Source organism: Hordeum vulgare, chromosome 1H, assembly GCF_904849725.1.
Source record: "Hordeum vulgare subsp. vulgare chromosome 1H, MorexV3_pseudomolecules_assembly, whole genome shotgun sequence".
Classification (NCBI taxonomy): Eukaryota; Viridiplantae; Streptophyta; class Magnoliopsida; order Poales; family Poaceae; genus Hordeum; species Hordeum vulgare.
In genome coordinates this window covers 222171068-222177539 of record NC_058518.1, presented here as the reverse complement: position 1 = coordinate 222177539, position 6472 = coordinate 222171068, and positions in this window count along the sequence as shown.

Below are 6472 nucleotides of genomic sequence, written 5' to 3'. Positions count from 1 at the left end.
ACGCACATGGGTTTATACAGGTTCGGGCCGCTCGAGAGCATAAAACCCTATGTCCTGTTTTGGTGGTACTTGATTAGGTGTGTTCAAGTACAGGAGTAGAACAGCCCGTCAAGGATGCTCGAGAGGTACAGCTATGCATGCAATTGAACAGAGTGTCAGCCCTTCTAAAGGTAGTCGTGTACCTCCTTTTATTGGGAAAGCGGTTACCAAAGTGGCTACAATAGTCTTTTTATTGGGTATATAGCATGTACTGTAGTGACGGGACTGCTCTGCTGGAAATATGCCCTAGAGGCAATAATAAAATGGTTATTATCGTATTTCCTTGTTCATGATAATCGTCTATTATTCATGCTATAATTGTATTAACAGGAAACACTAATACATGTCTGAATAAATAGATCACAATGTGTCCCTAGCAAGCCTCTAGTTGGCTAGCTCGTTAATCAATAGATGATCATGGTTTCCTGATCATGGACATTAGATGTCATTGATAACGGAATCACATCATTGGGAGAATGATGTGATGGACAAGACCCAATACTAAGCATAGCACTAGATCGTATTGTTCGTATGCTAAAGCTTTTCTAATGTCAAGTGTCTTTTCCTTCGACCGTGAGATTGTGCAACTCCCGGATACCGTAGGATGCTTTGGGTCTATCAAACATCACAACGTAATTGGGTGACTATAAAGGTGCACTATGGGTATCTCGGAAAGTGTCTCTTGGGTTGGCACGAATCGAGATGAGGATTTGTCACTCCGTGTGACGGAGAGGTATCTCTGGGCCTACTCGGCGGAACATTATCATAATGAGCTCAGTGTGACTAAGGAGTTAGTCACAGGATGATGTGCTATGGAACGCGTAAAGAGACTTACCAGTAACGAGACTGAACAAGGTATAGGTATACCGACGATCGAATCTCGGGCAAGTTCTATACCGACAGAGAAAGGGAATTGTAGACGGGATTAATTGAATCCATGACATCGTGGTTCATCCGATGAGATCATCATGGAACATGTGGGAGCCACCATGGGTATCCAGATCCCGCTGATTGTTATTGGCCGGAGAGTGTCTCGGTCATGTCTGCATGCCTCCCGAACCCGTAGGGTCTACACACTTAAGGTTCTATGACGCTAGGGATATAAGGAATTGTTATACGAGGTTACTGAAGGTTTTTAGGAGTCCCGGATGAGATCTTGGACGTCACGAGGAGCTCCAGAATGGTCCAGAGGTAAAGATTGATATATAGGTTCGATGAGTTTGGGCGCCGGAAATGTTTCGGGGACCACCGGCAAAGTGCCAGGACCACCGGAAGGGTTCCGAAGGCCCACCGGGAGGGGCCACAAGCCCTGGAAGGCTACATGGGCCAAGTGCAGGAGGGAACCAGCCCGTAGATGGGCTGATGCGCCCCCCACACTCAGCCCAGGCACACTAGAGAGGGAGGGAGGGGAAACCCTAGGTGCTGGTGGGCCTAAGGTCCACCTAGGGGTGCGCCACCCCCTCTCCTCCCTGCCCCCCTACTCCCATCTAGGGCTGCCACCCCCCCCCCTCAAGGGGGAAACCCTAAAGGGGGCGCCACCCCTCCCTTCCCCCTATATATAGTGGTTTTTTTTGGCCTTTTGAGATACGGTTTTCCATCTCTCTCGGCGCAGCCCTGTCTCTCTTCTTCCTCCTCTCCCACGGTGCTTGGCAAAGCCCTGCCGGGAGACCTCGTCTCTCCATCGACACCACGCCGTCATGCTACCGAAGATCTTCCCCAACCTCTCCCTCCTCCTTGCTGGATCAAGGTGCAGGAGACGTCACCGGGCTGCACGTGTGTTGAACGCGGAGGTGTCGTGATTCAGCACTAGATCGGAATCACACCGCGATCTGAATCGCCGCGAGTACGACTCCATCAACCGTGTTCTAGCAACGCTTCCGCTTAGCGATCTTCAAAGGTATGAAGATCCACTCTCCCCTCTCTCGTTGCTGGTCTCTCCATAGGAAGATCTGAATATGGCGTAGGAATTTTTTTGAATTTATGCTACGTTACCCAACATGCTCGTCGGGATAGGTAGTGGGAAATACCTAACTCTGATGGACTGGGACATGCGCATTGAATGGGTCGTGAGGCGGCGCGTTGGCGAAGTCTCCCGGCAAGGATTGCCACTCTCCATGTGTCGTCCGCCCAGCTACCTCTTATTCTTCAGCCACGCCACGGGGTGTCATTGCGGCTGGAACACGGCCGCTATCCATGGCCACATTCCCCTGCGAGCTCTACCTGCCCACCTGCCTGCTCAACACATTGGCTGACATAGACAATCAGCCCCCTGGTGAGGTGGAGCGGTGGCTTGGCGGGCTAGGACCTTGCAGGGTGCCGCGAGCGGGCAACTGCATAGGCTGGTGGGAGTCTTGCCGCCCTGCCTTAGCCTTATTCTTGGTTTGCCTCATGGCTCGGAGCGAGCCCGACAAGGAGTTGTTGGCCTGGGAGCCACGGTTCCCGTGCCTAAGTCAGGGGAACTAAGGACCCCATTTCTTACTACACCGACACCAATCTCCAAACGCTCTCAGACTAGTTGAACTTGCACTCCTCCTTCGCGAAGAATATCTGGTCCAAAGACTAGTCCTTCTCCGGTTTGTGACCAATTGAGGGGAATGCGGTACTTCCGCCCATACAACTCCTCAAATGGTGTCATCTCAAGGGTGGACTAGTAGTTGTTGTTGTAGGAGAACTCGGCAAATGGTAAGCAATCTTACCACTTTGATCCATATTGCAGAACACAAGCACGGAGCATATCTTCAAGTATCTATTTACTCGTTCCATCTGTCCTCCGGTATGAGGGCGAAAAGTTGTGCTGAAGGATAGCTTGGTTCACGTGGCTTCTTGAAACTTCTTCCAGAAACTTGAGGTAAACTGGGTACCTCGACCCGACACAATCTCCTTTGGAACTCCATGAAGTCTTATGATACTATTTATGTAGAGGTTGTCTGGTTGGCTTCCATCATAGGTGGTCTTGACAGGGATGAAGTGGGCTAGCTTGGTGAGGTGATCAATAATGGCCCAAATGGAATCATGTCCTTTGCTTGACATGAGCTATCCATTGATGAAGTACATCCCAACTTTGCTCCACTTCCATTCAGGCACTTTCATAGGTTGTAGCAATAAAGTGGGTCACGGATGCTCAGCTTTTACTCTCTAGCGTATATCATACTTGGCGACATGTGGATATCTCTCCCTTTATGCCATGCCACCATAATCTTGCTTTGAGGTCTTGGTACATCTTGGTTCCTCCAGGATGGATGGAACACTGAGTGTCATGGGATTCTTGCTAGATCAAACTCTTGAGCTCAACTTTGTTGGGTACGCACATGCGATTCCCAAACCATACGACTCCTTGTTCGTTGATGAGAATCCTGGGGCGTTGACTTTGTTGATCTTCCTCTTGATGTCTTCAATTCTTTCATGTCCCTTCTGATCTTTCTTGTTATCATCCATCAACGTAGGCTTTCCTTCTAGGTTGGCCCGAAATCCTGGCGCAACTAGTTCCAACCCAAAGCTTTCATGTTCTTCATATATGATGGGCAGCCTTTCCTTAATCATAGCATTCAAGGAACAAGCCATTCTGCTCAAGGAAACTGCTACCACATTGGCCTTTCTAGTGTGGAATTGAACACTGAGGATGTAGTCTTTGATCAACTCCAACCATCTTTGTTTACTCATGTTCAATTCCTTTTGAGTGAAAATATATCTCAAACTCTTGTGGACTGTACATATCTCACATTGTTTTCCCACAAGGTAATGTCACCATGTCTTCAAGGCATGAACCACAACTTCCAACTCAATATCATGACTGGCGTAGTTCTCTTTGTGAGGATGTAGCTGTCTGGATAGATATTCTACGACTCTGCCTTCTTGCATCAGAACACCACCAAGCCTGGTTCTTAATGCATCACAATATATCACAAACTCCTTGTGAATATCGGGGGTGGCCAAAACTAGGGCTATCGTCAGTTTCTTCTTGAGCTCTAGGAAGCTTTCTTCACATTTCGGCATCCATTTGAACTTCTTGTCCTTCTCCAAGAGCTGAGTAATAGGTCGGTAAATGCTTGAGAATCCTTCAATGAACTTGCGATAATATCCCGCAAGTCTAAGGAAGCCTCTGACTTCCCTGATGTTGCTTGGGGATTGCCATTCAGTCATGTCATCTATCTTGGCAGGATCCACTGACAATCATTTTGTCGTCAACACATGACCCAAGAATCGAACCTCGTGCAGCCAAAATTCACACTTGTTGAACTTGGCATAAAGTTGGTGCTCTCGAAGGTTATCCAGGACCATCCTCAATTTTTGCTCATACTCTTCTTCATACTTGGCGAACACGAGTATTTCATCGATGAAGACAATGACAAACTTGTCAAAATATTCCATGAATACTTTGCTCATGAGGTACATGAAGTAGGCTGGGGCATTGGTTAACCCAAATGACATGTTCGTGTACTCATACATGCCATATAAATTCACAAATGCCATCTTCGGGATATCTTGGGGTCTGATCTTCAACTGGTAGTACCCAGACTTGGAAAACACCTTGGCACCATTCAGCTGATTGAACATGTCTTCAATCATAGGGAGTGGGTACTTGTTATTTATTGTGACCTCATTGAAAGAATGGTAATGGACACAGAGTCGGATAGTTTTGTCCGAGGAGAGGCACTAGGGCGAATAAATCATTTGTCTGAGCTGCTCATCTAGTTGCTTCTTCAGTTCAGGCAACTCTCCGGATCCCATTTTATAGGGCTTCTTATTGATGGGTCCTGCTCCAGGCATTAGCTCAATAATGACATCAATGCCACGGTCAAGAGGCATTCCGGGCGGCTCATCAGGAAAGACATCTGGTATTCACATACCACTGGCACTTGATCCAACTCAATTCCCGACAGTAAATTTGTAACGACCAAACCTCGAAGGATTTGAGTCTCTGTGCTTTACTGTGCTAGTCCCTGGATCGACTCGCTAGCACACACAGTATCGATGAAAACCAGATATAGCAAGTGCATCATTTATAATAACGTATGATCCAGAATTTGTAAAATATAACAATCTGCATAGCACTTAGCTAGCTTTATTCTATTAAACAGCGGAAAAGTAGCAGAATAATAACGATGAGTCCCATCATAGCCCACTGGCGATGTTGAGTGAAGACTCGCGACCCTAACGGTACCTTACTCCTCGTCTGAATATCCTGCAACATGATACGTTGCAGCCATATAGGTCAATACTTTGAATCTATTGGCAAGTTACACAGGAAAAATAATATAACAGACCTACATGTATATGCATAGTATAACAAAAGAAAGGCTGATGGTTATTTTGCAGAAAGCTGATTTTATCCTCATAGCTACCTAATAGTCAAGTTTTAGTTTGTTTGCTACAATAATTCACATATGGTTGAATTCGCATATCCAACTCCAACCTATTACCATTATTAAGTTTCCCACCAAGTTTTATTAAGTGTGTCATCTGTCAAGATCATCCAACAACTGTAATGGCGTAGCTGCTCAAAATTGTCCATAACCGGGGACACGACTAATCATGATTAGTTTATACACTCTGCAGAGGTTAGTACGCTGTACCCACTGGACCCAACCCGAAGATTGAGACGAAGTCTTTCAGAAGCAGTCACCTAGTCCCACAGGAGGCCCATCCCACCTATCATAGCTACATCAGCTGGCACATCCGGGTAAGGTTTCCACGACTGATCAACTAAGCCAGAGCCCATAATAGCCAGTGGTCGCACAAGGAAGCTACTAGTCACTAAGTCTGTTTGATCTTTTTGAACCTGGGCGGCATCCACTTACATTCAGAGGGTAGAAACCATGATGTTCTTGAAACCACCCAGCAATACCATATCCGCCCAGAGGTGTATTATATCCTGAATTACTACTCAATTTATTTTGTAGTAATCCTCACATAAACTCAATGAATACAGAAACCAATCCCCGTCTACATAGCATAGCAAAATATATCTAACACGATCTTCAATGACGAGGGAAAATAGCTCAACAGCATAGCAATAATAATATTCCTATACATGCATAATTTTCATAGGGTGATATAATACTACATGCATAAAAAAAATAGGTAAAGGATGATCGACATGTAACTTGCCTTGATTCTAGTTCAGAAAGTCACACTCCTGACAATAGTTTGCGTCGCACTCCGCACAATCTACACGTTGCAAACAATATCACCAATCAATCATCACAATCACATACACCAAATAAAACCATCGGCAATAAAACAACTTGTTTAAAACTAAAGCATAAATAGCATGGCAGCAGGTATAAAATCATCTACATGCTGATACGATGTCAACGCAAAAAGAATCAACTAAACCGGATGAACGGTTTGCAAAATATGGACTCCGGTAGGCTTAAAATAATCTGTTTTAACAAAAAAATTAATTTTCGTAAAACTGAAAACTACTGGTTCT